At 45.1% G+C, this 22,893-nt stretch overlaps 1 long non-coding RNA gene across 1 annotated transcript; it reads left to right on the top strand.

Annotated features, from left to right (window-relative positions):
- The first annotated feature begins 3,978 nt into the window (after positions 1 to 3,978).
- LOC123995802 lies at positions 3,979 to 9,736 on the top strand. Its single transcript, XR_006831895.1, has 2 exons — positions 3,979 to 4,362; positions 9,010 to 9,736. It is a non-coding gene; the product is annotated as an uncharacterized LOC123995802 (long non-coding RNA).
- The last annotated feature ends 13,157 nt before the right edge of the window (positions 9,737 to 22,893 follow it).

The following is a 22,893-nucleotide window of genomic DNA, read 5'->3' as shown; positions in this document are numbered from 1 at the left end:
AACAACCAACACAAGATGTCAAAGAAGCTCTCTCTGAGCAACAACCAATACAGGATATAACAATAAACTCTTTCTAAGAAACAACCATCACCCTCAGCTCTCTTAATAACAACAATCAACACAGAACACACTAATCATCGCTCTTCTGAGCAACAGAACACTGGCTTATATAGCTTCAGAAGGAGTCGGTAATTGAAGACAGCTGTTTCTGACAAGAGGGCGGGGTCAGCTCCAATCATCAATGGGGCTGACCAATCAGCTGCTTGGGGGAATATCAGGAAGCCATCCTGAAACCCACACATATAAACAAAACCACAACACAGAAACGGGTACGTAAACACAGATCAATGCATATGGAGGGAGTCAGATATTGAGATGAACCGGTTTTAGAGTATTTACATTTACATTACATTTACATTTAAGTCATTTAGCAGACGCTCTTATCCAGAGCGACTTACAAATTGGTGCATTCACCTTATGACATCCAGTGGAACAACCACTTTACAATAGTGCATCTAAATATTTTAAGGGGGGAGGGGGTGAGAAGGATTACTTTATCCTATCCTAGGTATTCCTTAAAGAGGTGGGGTTTCAGGTGTCTCCGGAAGGTGGTGATTGACTCCGCTGTCCTGGCGTCGTGAGGGAGTTTGTTCCACCATTGGGGAGCCAGAGCAGCGAACAGTTTTGACTGAGCTGAGCGGGAACTGTACTTCCTCAGTGGTAGGGAGGCGAGCAGGCCAGAGGTGGATGAACGCAGTGCCCTTATTTGGGTGTAGGGCCTGATCAGAGCCTGGAGGTACTGAGGTGCCGTTCCCCTCACAGCTCCGTAGGCAAGCACCATGGTCTTGTAGCGGATGCGAGCTTCAACTGGAAGCCAGTGGAGAGAGCGGAGGAGCGGGGTGACGTGAGAGAACTTGGGAAGGTTGAACACTAGACGGGCTACGGCGTTCTGGATGAGTTGTAGGGGTTTAATGGCACAGGCAGGGAGCCCAGCCAACAGCGAGTTGCAGTAATCCAGACGGGAGATGACAAGTGCCTGGATTAGGACCTGCGCGATGCATAGTCAGCTAGCTTGCTAAATCGCGATTTCCCTAAATTAACTTGACAACAACATATGCGTAATCGTTTGTCTCCACATTAACTAACATATTCCTGTCATGTTTTGCCTGATTCGTTATAACGTTGTAATCACTTGGGTAGTGGGTTCGATCCCCGGGACCACCCATACGTAGAATGTATGCACACATGACTGTAAGTCGCTTTGGATAAAAGCGTCTGCTAAATGGCATATATATATCACTTACACTTCCCTCCGTCCCAGTATTTTTGTCAGCCATCTTTGCTAAAGACGGTCTCCAGCCTTGGGTCGCATAGCGTCAATCTCGTCATGGGAATCACTCGATATGATTGGTCATCGCCCAGCGGTCGCCGGTGGTGATTTTTATTTTTATTATGAACACAACAAATACAACAACAGAAAACAGAAATATACAAACAAGAGTACATAAACCTAACAGACAGGGGTATTACATATCCAGATTAATTTTACATTTGTTAAATACTTTTATGGTGCGTAATTGCTTTTTTGTTTTTTCATTTACTGAGAATTTCAAAATAATATTTCAATTCTATCTTAAATAATGTGAAAAAGGGGTTTGTTCTCTGCCCACTTCATTTTATGGACAAAGAATCTTCCATGAAAGATAAACAAATGAACAATGAAAGTTAAATCAGGGTCCATATCATTTGGTTCAAAATAAAACACAATATATAGTCTTTCAAATAGTCTTTCAAATTAACATTAATAGTTGTTTCTCTTCAAATAAAATCTTCTAACTCACACCAAAATCTTCTGACATAAGAGCAGTCCCAAAATGGTCAAGAGTCTCTGGGTCACAATCACAAAATACACGTTTGTTATCAATAGCTATTTTAAATCTGTGTATAATAAAGGTCTTTACAGGGTAGATTCTATGAATGAGTTCGTATGATACCTCTTTCACCTTATTAGATGTACAATATTTACCAGATAACAACGAAACTGTTCCAGTTCACTTGTCCGAGGGCTGCATTCCAGTACATTTTAGCAGAGGGAATAGTAACATAGACATAGTTTCCTTATATACGTTATTTTAAATTTGATACTCCTCTGGAGTGAATGTAACATTCTGTGTTCTAATAAATTCTGGATAATCATATAGTTGTCCAAAGTTTGTATTTTTCACCGCTTCCCGCCGACATTTGCAATGCAATGCAGCTGAAGTGACGTAGCGAGCTAACTATTTTGTAGCTTATTCCCTTCAGGAACAAAAACAATGGCCATTTACAATGCCAGACCTGCCGTGTGGTACTGGAACATGACGTGGGGCGCTATTGAGTCTCGGCAGCTAACCAAGCGAGGGTCATTATATACAACAGTTAGATCGATGTGTAAATCTAAGTGTGCGTTCTCTAATTCTCTCCTTCTCTCTTTCTTTCTCTCTCTCGGAGGACCTGAGCCCTAGGACCATGCCCCAGGACTACCTGACATGATGACTCCTTGCTGTCCCCAGTCCACCTGGCCATGCTGCTGCTCCAGTTTCAACTGGCCTGGGCCCTAGGACCATGTCCCAGGACTACCTGACATGAGGACTCCTTGCTGTCCCCAGTCCACCTGGCCATGCTCCTGCTCCAGTTTCAACTGTTCTGCCTTACTATTATTCAACCATGCTGGTCATTTATGAACATTTGAACATCTTGGCCACGTTCTGTTATAATCTCCACCCGGCACAGCCAGAAGAGGACTGGCCACCCCACATATGCTCTCTCTAATTCTCTCTTTCTTTCTCTCTCTCGGAGGACCTGAGCCCTAGGACCGTGCCCCAGGACTACCTGACATGATGGCTCCTTGCTGTCCCCAGTCCACCTGACTGTGCTGCTGCTCCAGTTTCAACTGTTCTGCCTTATTATTATTTGACCATGCTGGTCATTTATGAACATTTGAACATCTTGGTCATGTTCTGTTATAATCTCTACCCGGCACAGCCAGAAGAGGACTGGCCACCCCACATAGCCCGGTTCCTCTCTAGGTTTCTTCCTAGGTTTTGGCCTTTTTATGGAGTTTTTCCTAGCCACCGTGCTTTTACACCTGCATTGTTTGCTGTTTGGGGTTTTAGGCTGGGTTTCTGTACAGCACTTTGAGATATCAGCTGATGTACGAAGGGCTATATAAATAAATGTGATTTGATTTGATCGATGGATATGTTCCCCTGACCAATTATAACGATGAACAAAATGTTATGATTGTTTACGGTTGAAAATTTGGAACTGGCTCCAGTGTAGGCCCTTTGCGATTTGATATAGCGCTGAGCGTCTATTTAAACAATGAGGCCCAAGAGAGTGTGGTATATGGGTTATATACCAAGGCTACGGGTTGTTCTTACCTCGACGCAACGCGGAGTGCCTGCATACAGCCCCTTAGCCGTGGTACATAGGCCATATACCACTAACCCCCAAAGTGCCTTATTGCTTTTATAAACCGGTTGCCAACACAGTAAGGCAAGAAACTACACATCTATATTGAAAATGTTGCTTTAATAAATACATTCACAATAAATACATACTGCCAGAAAAAGTAGTCCGGACGAAAGTATCAACGCTAAACTGGTTGCTATGCAACATAACCACAGGCAAGATGGCAAGCTTACATTAAATGTATGCAAAACCGAACATTAGCGCCCCTTTATAGAATGACTAACACATTACAATTATTTATTAACATTGATCTGAATGTTGTCATTTATTGTGCACAAATGAAAAAATTATTCCATGTTTGTTGGCTCCACCCTACTGTAAATGGATGACGGAGGTAGTAGTTTGTGTACATCTGTGACGAGCCAGCTATTTTTCAGGGTTTTGGCAGCATTGTTGCGAGGGTGTTCACTCCTATCGGCTCTTGACATGTGTACCTTGAAACACAGGGGAAAGCTAATAGTTAGCTAATAGTTAGGACTACAAAACGACCGGTTATATTGTCAGTGTAAATTTAGAATGATGTAACTAGCTAACTAACAGTTACATAACATAGTATCCATTCACTGCTTTGTCGCATCCCTCTTCCTCAACGTTTTAATTACGCTGAGAGACAACACATTGTTGCGCGTTGTGATTTCGGTGTCCTGTATATTCCATGCCAGACTGAGAGGGGGTCATTGATATGTCTGTTCAAGTCCAGCGGCAGTTTAGCTGCTAATCCCATTTTTTTCGCCATTCATGTTTCTAACTTAACCATAAAACTCCCGTAAAATGACTTTCAGCTCCATTTTGGTTGTATTCACAAACTCACAATGTATCCCTTGTTCGGCGCACCAGTCAGTGAAGCGGGTAAGTGCCTACTTTTGTTTGTTTCACAATTCGTTTCGGTTTCTATCAAATTCATTTTAACGTTTATTTTCTACATCGTCATGTGGAACTATTATTGTTGTAGCCATTTTATCGAGGTGAAAAGGCGCAATGATATCATGGTGACCGTATACAGTCTCACATACACACGGCTAAATGCTGTTTTTAGCCAATCAGCATCCAGTATGCAAACTACCCGGTTTATAAAGAGCTCTATACTAAGAATAACGATTCTGACCGAGACTGTCGCTTCTGACCTGTAAAGTTTCTGACCGACGGTCCCTTTTATTCAACACCTCAGTTCAGATGAGGACATGGAGTCATCCTCCAGTCAAGATGAGAGGACGATCGGGACAGACCGGACATCCTGGTACCTGGTCACATCCAGCTGTGACCTGTCAATCAAGGCAGGTGGGGCAGAGCTCCACCTGTTTTGAGGGAGGCCCAACATGTTTTGCATGTTATTCTGACATCAATACCTGTCACATATCAGCTTTTTTTTTTTTTATGTGAATAAAATAATTGACTTAATATAGCCACATACAAACTTGGTCTCTTTTTGGCTTTCTTGAGTAAGGCAGCTCCAAAATGCAGGTGTTTCAGCCTAGTTCAGTGCTTTTTGTGGTGGTGGGGCAGCCAGCGGAAAATGCGGAGCGAAGGGGTTGGTAATGTTCTCCAGTTGCGCCTTGATTGGGGAATGTTCTCCAGTTGCACCGTGATTGGCTCAGTGTTCTGTCTCATGGGGACACTACATCACCGCAAAATCTAAGTACCCATCCAAGTAGGCTCAAGGTTATTGGCCACAGATACAATGATGTCAAATTACATTGCATCTACAGTAGCGAGGTTTTCCTATAGGAGGAAGCAGAAAGCAGAGTACCTTTTAATTTATATATATACACTGCTCAAAAAAATAAAGGGAACACTAAAATAACACATCCTAGATCTGAATTAATTAAATATTCTTATTAAATACTTTTTTCTTTACATAGTTGAATGTGCTGACAACAAAATCACACAAAAATTATCAATGGAAATCAAATTTATCAACCCATGGAGGTCTGGATTTGGAGTCACTCTCAAAATTAAAGTGGAAAACCACACTACAGGCTGATCCAACGTTGATGTAATGTCCTTAAAATAAGTCTAAATGAGGCTCAGTAGTGTGTGTGGCCTCCACGTGTCTGTATGACCTCCCTACAACGCCTTGGCATGCTCCTGATGAGGTGGCGGATGGTCTCCTGGGGGATCTCCTCCCAGACCTGGACTAAAGCATCCACCAAATCCTGGACAGTCTGTGGTGCAACGTGGCGTTGGTGGATGGAGCGAGACATGATGTCCCAGATGTGCTCAATTGGATTCAAGTCTGGGGAACGGGCGGGCCAGTCCATAGCATCAATGCCTTCCTCTTGCAGGAACTGCTGACACACTCCAGCCACATGAGGTCTAGCATTGTCTTGCATTAGGAGGAACCCAGGGCCAACCGCACCAGCATATGGTCTCACAAGAGGTCTGAGGATCTCATCTCGGTACCTAATGGCAGTCAGGCCCCCCAAAGAAATGCCACCCCACACCATGACTGACCCACCGCCAAACCGGTCATGTTGGAGGATGTTGCAGGCAGCAGAACGTTCTCCACAGCGTCTCCAGACTCTGTCACGTCTGTCACATGTGCTCAGTGTGAACCTGCTTTCATCTGTGAAGAGCACAGGGCGCCAGTGGCGAATTTGCCAATCTTGGTGTTCTCTGGCAAATGCCAAACGTCCTGCATGGTTTTGGGCTGTAAGCACAACCCCCAGCTGTGGACGTCGGGCGTGGGTTGTAGAATCCATCACATGCTACCACTAGAGTGAAAGCACTGCCAGCATTCAAAAGTGACCAAAACATCAGCCAGGAAGCATATGAACTGAGAAGCTGTCTGTGGTCCCCACCTGCAGAACCACTCCTTTATTGGCGGCGTCTTGCTATTTGCGTATAATTTCCACCTGTTGTCTATTCCATTTGCACAACAGCATGTGACATTTATTGTCAATCAGTGTTGCTTCCTAAGTGGACAGTTTGATTTCACAGAATTCTGATTGACTTGGAGTTACATTGTGTTGTTTAAGTGTTCCCTTTATTTTTTTGAGCAGTGTACATTATTCATAACCTTTACATGATATTGTATACACATTACTACATGATAGGAATACCGTTTGATACACTCTATACCTCATGGGACCTTTAGTGACCAGAGGTGGGCCAACCGTTTAAAATCTTCTTACATTTTTATTGAGGAACAGTCCATTGTTAGTTAGAGTACTTCAACATTATTACAATGAAATGAATGTTGTAAAAGTGTATGGTGTAAATTAAAGTGATCCGTCTTTGAATTTACTTCATTCTGGTTCATTTCATCAGCTTATTCCTCTTTGGCATTTGTTTGTCTGTCTTTCATGTCTTTGTGCCCACAACTTGAAATGAAAGGCCATAGTATGAGTTATAATACCCATAAAACCTAACGGCCAAACAAGAATATCGTTCCAATCTTTTTTCCACCATTAATTCTTCCCGTAGGGTTTTTTAGAAACACTTAAAGTAAGGGCTGTGTTTTGTGTAGGCTTACCCTGTCGTGACGTTTTGATAACCGTCTAACTCTCTCTAAGACAAGGTAACTTTTATCAATATCCGGGGGCTCATTGAGAAAAAAAAGTGTCAAACACAGCGTAGCAGCCAAGTAGCCTACTACAGTGGGGAGAACAAGTATTTCTAACACTGCTGATTTTGCAGGTTTTCCTACTTACAAAGCATGTAGAGGTCTTTAATTTTTATCATAGGTACACTTCAACTGTGAGAGACGGAATCTAAAACAAAAATCCAGAAAATCACATTGTATGATTTTTAAGTAATTCATTTGCATTTTATTGCATGACATAAGTATTTGATCAAATACCAACCAGTAAGAATTCCGGCTCTCACAGACCTGTAAGTCTTTCTTTAAGAATCCCTCCTGTTCTCCACTCATTACCTGTATTAACGACACCTGTTTGAACTCGTTACCTGCCAAATCGTCAGTGTATCAAATACTTGTTCTCCACACTGTATATGGTGGTGAAACGGACAGGACTCTCCAAGGTGCTGATTAATTCAAAGCATTTTAGACATCACTGCAGTATGCCCACATACTCGAGAATAGCTGCAGGCCAAATTTCTTATAGCCTAATTTTCTAGACATCAATGTACACCATGAAAATTGACAATAGTGAAGAACACCCACAATATGCACACATACTCAGCTGTGTGGCTTATAATGTTCAAGACACCAATGTAGCAGTAGAACAAATATCATAATATTGGAATATAACTTAAAAGTATGCGTGATGGGCAGTGTTAGTAGTAGAAGGGGTTACCTTGGTAACACTGTTGGGATATCATCTTCTGAGGGGAGTGTTAGTAGTAGCAGGGGCTACCTTGGTAGCACTGTTGGGATATCATCTTCTGAAGGCACTGTTAGTAGTAACAGGGATAACCTTGGTAGCACTGTTGGGATATCATCTTCTGAGGGCAGTGTTAGTAGTAGCAGGGGTTACCTTGGTAGCACTTGTTGGGATATCATCTTCTGAGGGCAGTGTTAGTAGTAGCAGGGGTTACCTTGGTAGCACTGTTGGGATATAATCTTCTGAGGGCAGTGTTAGTAGTAGCAGGGGTTACCTTGGTAGCACTTGTTGGGATATCATCTTCTGAGGGCAGTGTTAGTAGTAGCAGGGGTTACCTTGGTAGCACTGTTGGGATATCATCTTCTGAGGGCAGTGTTAGTAGTTGCAGGGGTTACCTTTGTAGCACTGTTGAGATATCATCTTCTGAGGGCATTGATGTGAAACATATATACCGTGTTGAGTTACCTCAAGATGAGGTAAAGTTGATTAAAGCCACCGCACATGTATATTGAGTGGCTATGGAGGAAGAAGGAGATAGAGAACAAAGTGAAAATTATATGGCTTGGGAACACTTCTTGGAAACTGTAGCCTGACAGGGGCAATACTGGGTGAATGCATGAGGATTTTAAAAAAAAATTTAGGGCCTTCGTGTTTTTTGAACCCAGCAGAAAAAGTATCCTGAAGGCATAGAGTAAAGTGAAGAGAGAGTGAGAATCGTCATGTTATCAAACTTTTTTCGTTGCATATATAATTATGCATAACTTAACACATTATTAATACTCGTTATGTTTTGTATTTCTTTTTGGTTTTCAAGTTTTGTGTAACGGTTTTCTTCTGGTGAAAGAGAGCTGGACCAAAATGCGGCGTGGTGGTTATTCATGTTTAATTTATAAAGACACTATACATGAATAAACTAACAAAAACAGTAAACGTGCGAAAACCTAAACAGCCCTATCTGGTGCAAACACAGAGACAGGAACAATCACCCACAAAACCCAACACAAAACAGGCTACCTAAATATGGTTTCCAATCAGAGACAATGACTAACACCTGCCTCTGATTGAGAACCATATCAGGCCAAACATAGAAATAGACAAACCAGACACACAACATAGAATGCCCACCCAGCTCACGTCCTGACTAACACTAAAACAAGGAAAACACATACGAACGATGGTCAGAACATGACATTTTGTGCTTTCAATCTCTTAGGAACCCGATGGAGGAAATGGAGGAAGTCAAAAGCTCCAGCTGAAATGGAGGAAGTCAAAAGCTCCAGCTGAAATGGAGGAAGTCAAAAGCTCCAGCTGAAATGGAGGAAGTCAAAAGCTCTAGCTGAAATGTCATTATCAGTTGTCCGACGAGAGATGGAAATACGAGTGTACATAGTGTGATTATAGATCAGAGGGCATAAGTCTCAGAGGGGTAAACCTAATCATCAACTGTGAATATTAATAATATTTTATTTGTTCTTCGTGCTTTATTTTTTTGTTTATTTATAAGTTATTTCCAAGTTTATATAATGTTGAACAGCATGGAGTTCATGTTCAAAGGGGGAACTGATGAGTTCTAAACTTGAAATATCCTTTTTCATGTTACTGAGGGAGAGAGGGGATTGTAGAATGTTTACGTTCCGTCAGAACATGTTATTGTTAGACATCAGGTATCCTATGGAAAGGAGAAGGGTCACAGTCTGATACAAGGACAGCCGTGATTTGGGGAGGAGTGGGGAATTTGGGCAGAGGTCAGGTTAGATGAAGTGAGAAAGAACAGGCATCACTAAAGTTTTGTCTAGCAACAGAGATATAGTGGCTATCCCGATGTGTAAGGAGGAGACTCCTTAGGAGGTAGGTTTAAACTCCAGTGCTTATGTAAATATGTTTTTGTCTTACGCAACTGTGTGACCCAGTGGGTGAATAAACTTGGTTTGAGTTTTTAATCTGTTTAATGAAGACATAAAAACGATGCAATAACTCATATAGAATCATGTAGTAACCAGAAAAAAAGTAAAGCCTCTGAATTGGCAGTGAGTGATCAATAGTATGGAAAGCCTTTGACAGGTCAATGAAGAAGGCAGCAGAATGTTTTATCCATAAAGTTAACCACATCCCTAATTGTAATTAGGGATGAGGCAGAGCTAGTGCTATGGCCTGGTCGAAAACTCGAATGATGTACATTTAGAAAAAAAATTCACAGATAAGAAAGATCTTAGTTGAGAATTAATCAAAAATTATAATATTTTAGCTAGGAAAGAAAGTTTATAAAATAGGCCAATAATTATTTAGGTCACAAGGGTCACCACCTTTGTGAAGGGGGAGTACATTGGCTGCTTTCCAAACTTGGGGATAGTACCAATTAATGATGCCTGAGCCTGTTATATTTGATATTGTATAGGCTTAGGCCTATTTATTTTCTTGATTGTTGTATTTGTCATTGTCATGTATTTATTTTCTGTCTCTAGACAATACAGACTTGTCTCTTATTGGATGACTCTGGAGTGGATGCTGAGGGGAGAACGTCTAAGTCGAGGCCAAAGACGGGTACTCCCAGCCTGTTTGGTGGCAGCAATTAGATCTAACTACCCTGATCCCAACTACAGCTATGTTGGATTCCAGGAAGTTGAGGAGGCTCATAGCATCTTATACGAATAACATTTTCAAGAAATAACGTAATTTCTTTAGTATTTTTTATTATAAACACTTAAAAATGTTATTATAAACACAACAATTACACAGTTACTATGCCAATCACACTTTCACTCGGCATTAGTTGGACCAGGGATTTACAAACTTGTTCCTGGTGAGCTACAGTCTTGTAGGTTTTCACTCCAATAGGTGAGCTTGTGTAGGGTTGGGTTGGAGTGAAAACCTATGGGACGGTAGAGCTCTAGGTACAAGGTTTGAGAACCGTGGGGTCATAGAGATAGAGTGGGCTGATTCGAATATGCTGAGCCAGGGCACCAGAATATAGCAGCATGGTGCATCATCCAGAAACATATTTTCCATAAATTATATGTTTGAATTTTCAAAATACTTTTCATTGGGAAAGCAGATCAAGCTTTTTAATAAAAAGTAGGGCTGTGGCGGTCACAACATTTCGTCAGCCAGTGTTTGTCAAGCAATTATAGTGCTGCGTTGTGCCCTTCTCCCTGAGTGTGCTGCGCAATCTGGTACGTCTCTCACTCACACAGCTCCCCGTCAGGTCTTTCTTACAGGCTTCAAGTGAAGACAGACACATCAGGGACGCAACTGCACACGTCCTTATCCAATTCCGAGGTGCATATTGAAGATATTGGAAGAACCGTCCACATTTACTTTTTGTCAGCCAACAAGATGAGTAGGCCTAACGAACAGAAAAAGCACTAGCCAATGTCAATATACTATCCCCCATAGTACCAAAGTCAACGAAAAGTTAAGTATTCCAAACATAGTCTGGGAAAGTTGTGGGATATGATAGATCCCAAATTAACACAACCACTAGCATGCAATGTGGCTGACACAACAGTTCAGAACATTTAGCTTAAAATGTTGATAAACTATTAAGCTATTTCTTCACATTATAAGCGCAGCAAAGCACTATAAGCACAAATGTTCCATTAGCGTACAACACCGTTATCAAAAGTGAATGCAATTATGCATGTAATGATTTTATTATAAGGTGCATTTTTATGGTGAAAATTATCTTCCCCAAACTTGAAACTCACACGCTGCTTATATATTTGGGCTCCCGAGTGGGGCAGCGGTCTAAGGCACTGGATATCAGTGCTAGATTCTTCACTACAGACCCTGGTTAAATCACGGGCTGTATCACAACCGGCAGTGATCGGAGGTCCTATACGGTGGCGCACAATTGGACCAGTGTCGTATGGTAGCGGGGAGGGTTTGGCTGTTATTGTAAAATAAAATAAAAGTTCTTAACTGACTTGTGTAGTTAAATGAAGGTTAAATAAGAAAAATGAAGGTGCATTTTTAGGTGAAAATTATCTTCCCGAAACATGAATCTCACGCGCTGTGTAGGTATGCCAGTTAGGCTCTACACCCCTTGTAAAGCTGATGAAATGTGCTTAATTTTAAGAAGTTATTTGGCCAATTTAGTTGTGATACAAACCTTATTAAAACATATAGGCCCATGGGCTAGGCTACATGAGGTGTGCAACTGATTCGTACAAGTCGCAAAAAAAACAATGCTTCTTATTCTGGGCATCTGTCATGCAGGTGAATGAGGACCCAAAAGCGACTTGGCGAAAACAGAGTATTTAATCCAGAATAAACTTTACAAAACAAAAAGCATAACACTACACGTAAAGACAAGAACAGACTGGAGACTTGATCGAGAAATGCAGGTTGCCTCGGGAAGGCACTTGAACCTAGCAGACTCAGACACCTGCTCACCACGCAGCATCTGAGGGAAACACGACACGACAGGGCAAAACATTGACACAGCACGGTGAATTATAAATGAGGATCCGACGGGGCAGGTACGGGAAACAAGGAGTGAAATAGGGACTCTAATCAGGGAAAAGGATCGGGAACAGGTGTGGGAAGACTAAATGATGATTAGGGGAATAGGAACAGCTGGGAGCAGGAACGGAACGATAGAGAGAAGAGAGAGCGAGAGAGTGAGAGAGGGAGGGGAGAGAGAGGGATAGAAAGAGGGAAAGAACCTAATAAGACCAGCAGAGGGAAACGAATAGAATGGGAAGCACAGGGACAAGACAAGATAATAAATGACAAAACATGACAGTACCCCCCACTCACCGAGCGCCTCCTGGCGCACTCGAGGAGGAATCCTGGCGGCAACGGAGGAAATCATCAATGAGTGAACGGTCCAGCACGTCCCGAGACGGAACCCAACTCCTCTCCTCAGGACCGTAACCCTCCCAATCCACTAAGTATTGGTGACCCCGTCCCGAGAACGCATGTCCATGATCTTATGTACCTTGTAAATAGGTGCGCTCTCGACAAGGACGGGAGGGGGGAGGGAAGACGAACGGGGTGCGAAGAAAGGGCTTAACACAGGAGACATGGAAGACAGGATGGACGCGACGAAGATGTCGCGGAAGAAGCAGTCGCACAGCGACAGGATTGACGACATGGGAGACACGGAACGGACCAATGAACCGCGGAGTCAACTTACGAGAAGCTGTCGTAAGAGGAAGGTTGCGAGTGGAAAGCCACACTCTCTGGCCGCAACAATACCTAGGACTCTTAATCCTGCGTTTATTGGCGGCTCTCACAGTCTGTGCCCTGTAGCGGCAAAGTGCAGACCTCACCCTCCTCCAGGTGCGCTCACAACGTTGGACAAACGCTTGAGCGGAGGGAACGCTGGACTCGGCAAGCTGGGAAGAGAATAGAGGAGGCTGGTAACCCAGACTACTCTGAAACGGAGATAACCCGGTAGCAGACGAAGGAAGCGAGTTGTGAGCGTATTCTGCCCAGGGGAGCTGTTCTGCCCAAGACGCAGGGCTTCTGAAAGAAAGGCTGCGTAGTATGCGACCAATCGTCTGATTGGCCCTCTCTGCTTGACCGTTAGACTGGGGATGAAACCCGGAAGAGAGACTGACGGACGCACCAATCAAACGACAGAACTCCCTCCAAAACTGTGACGTGAATTGCGGGCCTCTGTCTGAAACGGCGTCTAACGGGAGGCCATGAATTCTGAACACATTCTCGATAATGATTTGTGCCGTCTCCTTAGCGGAAGGAAGTTTAGCGAGGGGAATGAAATGTGCCGCCTTAGAGAACCTATCGACAACCGTAAGAATCACAGTCTTCCCCGCAGACAAAGGCAGACCGGTAATGAAGTCTAGGGCGATGTGAGACCATGGTCGAGAAGGAATGGGAGCGGTCTGAGACGACCGGCAGGAGGAGAGTTACCCGACTTAGTCTGCGCGCAGTCCGAACAAGCAGCCACGAAACGGCGCGTGTCACGCTCCTGAGTCGGCCACCAAAATCGCTGGCGAATAGACGCAAGAGTGCCTCGAACACCGGGATGACCAGCTAACTTGGCAGAGTGAGCCCACTGAAGAACAGCCAGACGAGTGGAAACAGGAACGAAAAGGAGGTTACTAGGACAAGCGCGCGCGACGCAGTGTGCGTGAGTGCTTGCTTAACCTGTCTTTCAATTCCCCAGACTGTCAACCCGACAACACGCCCATAAGGAAGAATCCCCTCGGGATCAGTAGAAGCCACAGAAGAACTAAACAGACGGGATAAGGCATCAGGCTTGGTGTTCTTGCTACCCGGACGGTAAGAAATCACAAACTCGAAACGAGCGAAAAACAACGCCCAACGAGCTTGACGGGCATTAAGTCGTTTGGCAGAACGGATGTACTCAAGGTTCTTATGGTCTGTCCAAACGACAAAAGGAACGGTCGCCCCCTCCAACCACTGTCGCCATTCGCCTAGGGCTAAGCGGATGGCGAGCAGTTCACGGTTACCCACATCATAGTTGCGCTCAGATGGCGACAGGCGATGAGAAAAATAAGCGCAAGGATGAACCTTATCGTCAGACTGGAAGCGCTGGGATAGAATGGCTCCCACGCCTACCTCTGAAGCGTCAACCTCGACAATGAATTGTCTAGTGACGTCAGGAGTAACGAGGATAGGAGCGGACGTAAAACGTTCTTTTAGAAGATCAAAAGCTCCCTGGGCGGAACCGGACCACTTAAAACACGTCTTGACAGAAGTAAGAGCTGTGAGAGGGGCAGCAACTTGACCGAAATTACGAATGAAACGCCGATAGAAATTAGCGAAACCTAAAAAGCGCTGCAACTCGACACGTGACCTTGGAACGGGCCAATCACTGACAGCTTGGACCTTAGCGGAATCCATCTGAATGCCTTCAGCGGAAATAACGGAACCGAGAAAAGTAACGGAGGAGACATGAAAAGAACACTTCTCAGCCTTTACGTAGAGACAATTCTCTAAAAGGCGCTGTAGAACACGTCGAACGTGCTGAACATGAATCTCGAGTGACGGTGAAAAAATCAGGATATCGTCAAGATAGACAAAAACAAAGATGTTCAGCATGTCTCTCAGAACATCATTAACTAATGCCTGAAAAACAGCTGGCGCATTGGCGAGACCAAACGGCAGAACCCGGTACTCAAAATGCCCTAACGGAGTGTTAAACGCCGTTTTCCACTCGTCCCCCTCTCTGATGCGCACGAGATGGTAAGCGTTACGAAGGTCCAACTTAGTAAAGCACCTGGCTCCCTGCAGAATCTCGAAGGCTGATGACATAAGGGGAAGCGGATAACGATTCTTAACCGTTATGTCATTCAGCCCTCGATAATCCACGCAGGGGCGCAGAGTACCGTCCTTCTTCTTAACAAAAAGAACCCCGCCCCGGCCGGAGAGGAAGAAGGCACTATGGTACCGGCGTCAAGAGACACAGATAAATAATCCTCGAGAGCCTTACGTTCGGGAGCCGACAGAGAGTATAGTCTACCCCGAGGAGGAGTGGTCCCCGGAAGGAGATCAATACTACAATCATACGACCGGTGAGGAGGAAGGGAGTTGGCTCGGGACCGACTGAAGACCGTGCGCAGATCATGATATTCCTCCGGCACTCCTGTCAAATCGCCAGGTTCCTCCTGAGAAGTGGGGACAGAAGAAATGGGAGGGATGGCAGACATTAAGCACTTCACATGACAAGATACGTTCCAGGATAGGATAGAATTACAAGACCAATTAATAGAAGGATTATGACATACTAGCCAGGGATGACCCAAAACAACAGGTGTGAAAGGTGAATGAAAAATCAAAAAAGAAATAGTCTCACTGTGGTTACCAGATACTGTGAGAGTTAAAGGTAGTGTCTCAAATTTGATACTGGGAAGATGACTACCATCTAAGGCAAACATGGGCGTAGGCTTGTCTAACGGTCTGAAAGGAATGTTATGTTTCCGAACCCATGCTTCGTCCATGAAACAACCCTCAGCCCCAGAGTCAATCAAGGCACTGCATGTAGCACCCGAACCGGTCCAGCGTAGATGGACCGACATAGTAGTACAAGATCTAGATGAAGAGACCTGAGTAGTAGCGCTCACCAGTAGCCCTCCGCTTACTGATGGGCTCTGGCCTCTTACTGGACATGAATTAACAAAATGTCCATCAAATCCGCAATAGAGGCACAGGCGGTTGGTGATCCTCCGTTCCCTCTCCTTAGTCAAGATGCGAATCCCTCCCAGCCGCATGGGCTCAGTCTCAGAGCCAGAGGAGGGAGATGGTTGCGATGCGGAGCAGGGAAACACCGTTGATGCGAGCTCTCTTCCACGAGCCTGGTGACGAAGATCTACCCGTCGTTCTATGCGGATGGCGAGAGCAATCAAAGAGTCCACACAGGAAGGAACCTCCCGAGAGAGAATCTCATCTTTGACCACTGTGTGGAGTCCCTCCAGAAAACGAGCGAGCAGCGCCGGCTCGTTCCAGTCACTAGAGGCAGCAAGAGTACGAAACTCTATAGAGTAATCCGTTATGGATCGATCACCTTGGCATAGGGAAGCCAGGACCCTAGAAGCCTCCCCACCAAAAACTGAACGGTCAAAAACCCGAATCATCTCCTCTTTAAAGTTCTGGTAATTGTTAGAACAATCAGCTCTTGCCTCCCAGATAGCTGTGCCCCACTCTCGGGCCCGGCCAGTAAGGAGTGAAATGACGTAAGCAACCCGAGCTCTCTCTCTAGAGTATGTGTTGGGTTGGAGAGAGAACACAATCTCACACTGGGTGAGAAAGGAGCGGCACTCAGTGGGCTGCCCGGAGTAGCAAGGTGGGTTATTAACCCTAGGTTCTGGAGGCTCGGCAGGCCAGGAAGTAACAGGTGGCACGAGACGAAGACTCTGGAACTGTCCAGAGAGGTCGGAAACCTGAGCGGCCAGGTTCTCCACGGCATGGCGAGCAGCAGACAATTCCTGCTCGTGTCTGCCGAGCATGGCTCCTTGGATCTCGACGGCAGTGTTACGAGCGTCTGTAGTCGCTGGGTCCATTCCTCGGTCGGATCCTTCTGTCATGCAGGTGAATGAGGACCCAAAAGCGACTTGGCGAAAACAGAGTATTTAATCCAGAATAAACTTTACAAAACAAAAAGCATAACACTACACGTAAAGACAAGAACAGACTGGAGACTTGATCGAGAAATGCAGGTTGCCTCGGGAAGGCACTTGAACCTAGCAGACTCAGACACCTGCTCACCACGCAGCATCTGAGGGAAACACGACACGACAGGGCAAAACATTGACACAGCACGGTGAATTATAAATGAGGATCCGACGGGGCAGGTACGGGAAACAAGGAGTGAAATAGGGACTCTAATCAGGGAAAAGGATCGGGAACAGGTGTGGGAAGACTAAATGATGATTAGGGGAATAGGAACAGCTGGGAGCAGGAACGGAACGATAGAGAGAAGAGAGAGCGAGAGAGTGAGAGAGGGAGGGGGAGAGAGAGGGATAGAAAGAGGGAAAGAACCTAATAAGACCAGCAGAGGGAAACGAATAGAATGGGAAGCACAGGGACAAGACAAGATAATAAATGACAAAACATGACAGCATCATTCACAAGTGATAATATATCATTCACGAGTGATAGGCTAATATTGTCACCCATCAGACTATTCTTGATTTAATCTTTTCTTTACATATGCAAAATAATATAGGTGTGACATTTGTTTTGATTTAGAATGGACCATTATCATGCACGAAACCGGGACAGAGGAAAAAAATACATGTCATCTATGCACTTAAATAGCGAACGGAGGACGCTTTTCTACGTGGTTTATTTTCATGCCAGCCAGGTAGGTTAAACTCCTGTTGTAAAAATGAGCAATGTGCTTAATATTAGGAAAGTTAAGAAATAAATAGACAGTTGAAGTCAGAAGTCTACATACACTTAGGTTGGAGTCATTAAAAAACGTTTTTCAACCACTCCACAAATGTCTTGTTAACAAACTAGTTTTGGCAAGACGGTTAGGACATCTACTTTGTGCATGACACAAGTAATTTTTCCAACAATTGTTTACAGACAGATTATTTAACTTTTAATTCACTGTATCACAATTCCAGTGGGTCAGAAGCTTACATACACTAAGTTGACTGTGCCTTTAAACAGCTTGGAAAATTCCAGAAAATTATGTTATGGCGTTAGAAGCTTCTGATAGGCTAATTGACATCATTTTTGTTATGCAGGTGAATGAGGACCCAAAAGCGACTTGGCGAAAACAGAGTCTTTATTCCAGTAAAGGAAATAGGCAATACTCCTAGACAAATCGGAGCAGAAAACAAAACATAAAAAACTAATTCCACTCGTAGTGACGAGGACAGACTGGAGACTCGACCATGAACTGTAGGTTGCCTCGGGAAGGCACCGACCGTAGCAGACTCAGACACCTGCTCACACGCAGCATCTGAGGGAAACAAGACACGACAGGGCGAGACAAAGACACAGCACGGTGAACAATATACAAGGATCCGACAGGACAGAAACTGAAAACAAGGGGAGAAATAGGGACTCTAATCAGAGGACAAGATAGGGAACAGGTGTGGAAAGATTAGATGATTGATTAGGGGAATAGGAACAGCTGGGAGCAGGAACGATAGAGAGAAGAGAGAGAGGGAGGGAGAGAGAAAAAGGGGAACGAACCTAAAAAGACCAGCAGGGGGGAAAACGAACAGAAGGAAAAGCAAAATGACAAGACAATATAAGACAAAACATGACAGTACCCCCCCCACTCACCGAGCGCCTCCTGGCGCTCTCGAGGAGGAACACTGGCGGCAACGGAGGAAATCATAGATCACAAACGGTCCAGCACGTCCCGAGAAAGAACCCAACTCCTCTCCTCAGGACCGTAACGGAAAACGATAAAAAGGGAAACTAGGGTACTACTCTAAAAAAAAAATGAGACACGGGTAGAGAACTGAAAGCTTTAGAGCAAACAGGACCAAACAGGCCAGGAGAGTAACAACTAGGGACAGACTGAGACACAGCAAGGGCAGGAACAAGAACAGGAGAGATGCGGTGGCAGGGAACAGACTGGGACCCAGCAAGACCAGGAGCAGAAGCAGAAAAAAAATTACCAGATTTATTCTGCGCGCAGTCCGAACACGCAGCCACGAAACGGCGCGTGTCACGCTCCTGAGTAGGCCACCAAAAGCGCTGGCGAATAGAAGCAAGAGTACCTCGAACGCCGGGATGGCCAGCTAACTTGGCAGAGTGAGCCCACTGAAGAACAGCCAGACGAGTAGAAACAGGAACGAAAAGAAGGTTACTAGGACAAGCGCGCGGCGACGCAGTGTGCGTGAGTGCTTGCTTAACCTGTCTCTCAATTCCCCAGACAGTCAACCCGACAACACGCCCAACAGGAAGAATCCCCTCGGGATCAGTAGAAGCCACAGAAGAACTAAAGAGACGGGATAAGGCATCAAGCTTGGTGTTCTTACTACCCGGACGGTAAGAAATCACAAACTCGAAACGAGCGAAAAACAACGCCCAACGAGCTTGACGTGCATTAAGTCGTTTGGCAGAACGGATGTACTCAAGGTTCTTATGGTCTGTCCAAACGACAAAAGGAACGGTCGCCCCCTCCAACCACTGTCGCTATTTGCCTAGGGCTAAACGGATGGCGAGCAGTTCACGGTTAGCCACATCATAGTTACGTTCCGACGGTGACAGGCGATGAGAAAAATACGCGCAAGGGTGGACCCCATCGTCAGTATCGGAGCGCTGGGACAGAATGGCTCCCACGCCCACCCCCGACGCGTCAACCTCGACAATAAACTGTTTAGTGACGTCAGGTGCAACAAGGATAGGAGCGGATGCAAAACGCTTCTTGAGGTGATCAGAACAACAATCATACGACCGGTGAGGAGGAAGGGAGTTGGTTCTGGACCGACTGAAGACCGTGCGCAGACCATGATATTCCTCCGGCACTCCTGTCAAATCACCAGTTTCCTCCTGTGAAGAGGGAGCAGAACAAACAGGAGAAATAGCAGACATTAAACACTTCACATGACAAGAAACGTTCCAGGAAAGGATAGAATTACTAGACCAATCAAAAGAAGGATTATGACACACAAGCCAGGGATGACCCAAAACAACAGGTGTAAAAGGTGAACAAAAAATCAAAAAAGAAATGGTCTCACTATGGTTACCAGATACAGTGAGGGTTAAAGGTAGTGTTTCACATAATATACTGGGGAGAGGACTACCATCCAAGGCAAACATGACCGTGGGCTCCCCTAACTGTCTGAGAGGAATGTCATGTTCCCGAGCCCAGGCTTCGTCCATAAAACAGCCCTCCGCCCCAGAGTCTATTAATGCACTGCAGGAAGCTGCCGATCCGGTCCAGCGTAGATGGACCGGTAAGGTAGTACAGGTACTTGACGGAGAGGACCGTCTAGTAGCGCTTACCAGTCGCCCTCCGCTTACTGATGAGCTCTGGCCTTTAACTGGACATGAAATGACAAAATGACCAGCGGAACCGCAATAGAGACAGAGGCGGTTGGTGATTCTCCGTTCCCTCTCCTTAGTCGAAATGCGAATACCCCCCCAGCTGCATGGGCTCAACACCTGAGTCAGTGGGGAAAGATGGTAGTGTCGGAGAGAGGGGAGACACAGTTAACGCGAGCTCTCTTCTATGAGCTCGGTGACGAAGATCTACCCGTCGTTCAATGAGAATAGCGAGTTCAATCAAAGAATCCACGCTGGATGGAACCTCCCGAGAGAGAATCTCATCCTTAACCTTAGCGTGGAGTCCCTCCAGAAAACGAGCGAGCAACGCCTGCTCGTTCCAGTTACTGGAGGCAGCAAGAGTGCGAAACTCTATAGAGTAATCCGTTATGGATCGATTACCTTGACATAGGGAAGACAGGGACCAGGAAGCTTCTTTCCCAAAAACTGAACGATCAAAAACCCTTATCATCTCCTCTTTAAAGTTCAGATAATTGTTAGTACACTCAGCGCTTGTCTCCCAGATAGCTGTGCCCCACTGCCGAGCCCGACCAGTAAGGAGTGATATGACGTAGGCAATCCGAGCTCTCTCTCTTGAGTATGTGTTGGGTTGGAGAGAGAACACTATATCACACTGGGTGAGAAAGGAGCGGCACTCAGTGGGCTGCCCAGAATAACATGGTGGGTTATTAACCCTAGGTTCCGGAGGCTCGGAAGACCCGGAAGTAGCTGGTGGCACGAGACGAAGACTCTGATACTGTCCTGAGAGGTCGGAGACCTGAGCGGCCAGGGTCTCAACGGCATGCCGAGCAGCAGACAATTCCTGCTCGTGTCTGCCGAGCATCGCTCCCTGGAACTCGAGAGTAGAGTAGAGAGAATCCATAGTCGCTGGGTCCATTCTTGGTCGGATCCTTCTGTTATGCAGGTGAATGAGGACCCAAAAGCGACTTGGCGAAAACAGAGTCTTTATTCCAGTAAAGGAAATAGGCAATACTCCTAGACAAATCGGAGCAGAAAACAAAACATAAAAAACTAATTCCACTCGTAGTGACGAGGACAGACTGGAGACTCGACCATGAACTGTAGGTTGCCTCGGGAAGGCACCGACCGTAGCAGACTCAGACACCTGCTCACACGCAGCATCTGAGGGAAACAAGACACGACAGGGCGAGACAAAGACACAGCACGGTGAACAATATACAAGGATCCGACAGGACAGAAACGGAAAACAAGGGGAGAAATAGGGACTCTAATCAGAGGACAAGATAGGGAACAGGTGTGGAAAGATTAGATGATTGATTAGGGGAATAGGAACAGCTGGGAGCAGGAACGATAGAGAGAAGAGAGAGAGGGAGGGAGAGAGAAAAAGGGGAACGAACCTAAAAAGACCAGCAGGGGAAAAACGAACAGAAGGAAAAGCAAAATGACAAGACAATATAAGACAAAACATGACACATTTTAGTCAATTGGAGGTGTGCCCGTGGATGTATTTCAAGGCCTACCTTCAAACTCAGTGCCTCTTTGCTTGACATCATGGGAAAATCAAAAGAAATCAGCCAAGACCTCAGAAGAAGAATTGTAGACCTCCACAAGTCTGGTTCATCCTTGGGAGCAACTTCCAAATGCCTGTAGGTACCGCGTTCATCTGTACAAACAATAGTATGCAAGTATAAACACCATGGGACCACGCAGCCGTCATACCGCTCAGGAAGGAGACGCGTTCTGTCTCCAAGAGATGAATGTACTTTGGTGCTGAAAGTGCAAATCAATTCCAGAACAACAGCAAATGAACCTTGTGAAGATGCTGGAGGAAACAGGTACAAAAGTATCTATATCCACAGTAAAATGAGTCCTATATCGACGTAACCTGAAAGGCCGCTCAGCAAGGAAGAAGCCACTGCTCCAAAACCACCGTAAAAAAAAGCCAGACTACGGTTTGCAACTGCACATGGGGACAAAGATCATACTTTTTGGACAAATGTCCTCTGGTCTGATGAAACAAAAATAGAACTGTTTGGCCATAATGACCATCGTTATGTTTGGAGGAAAAAGGGTGAAGCTTGCAGGCCAAAGAACACCATCTCAACTGTGAATCACGGGGGGTGGCAGCATCATTTTGTGGGAGTGCTTTGCTGCAGGAGGGACTGGGGCATTTCACAAAATAGATGGCATCATGAGGCTGGAAAATTGTGTGGATATATTGAAGCCACATCTCAAGACATCAGTCAGGAAGTTAAAGCTTGGTCGCAAATGGGTCTTCCAAATGGACAATGATCCCAAGCATACTTCCAAAGTTGTGGCAAAATGGCTTAAGGACAACAAAGTCAAAGTACTGGAGTGGCCATCACAAAGCCCTGACCTCAATCCCATAGAAAATGTGTGGGCAGAACTGAAAAGGCGTGTGCGAGCAAGGAGGCCTACAAACCGGACTCAGTTACGCCATCTCTGTCAGGAAGTGGGCCAAAATTCACCCAACGTATTGTGGGAAGCTTGTGGAAGGCTACCTGAAATGTTTGACCCAAGTTAAACAATTTAAAGGCAATGCTACCAAATACTAATTTAGTGTATGTTAACTTCTGACCCACTGGGTATGTGATGAATAAATCATTCTCTCTACTATTATTCTGACATTCCACATTTTTTAAAGTGGTGA

The sequence above is a fragment of the Oncorhynchus gorbuscha genome, linkage group LG14 (assembly GCF_021184085.1).
Source record: "Oncorhynchus gorbuscha isolate QuinsamMale2020 ecotype Even-year linkage group LG14, OgorEven_v1.0, whole genome shotgun sequence".
Taxonomy (NCBI): domain Eukaryota; kingdom Metazoa; phylum Chordata; class Actinopteri; order Salmoniformes; family Salmonidae; genus Oncorhynchus; species Oncorhynchus gorbuscha.
This window is presented reverse-complemented; position numbering and strand designations above follow the sequence as displayed.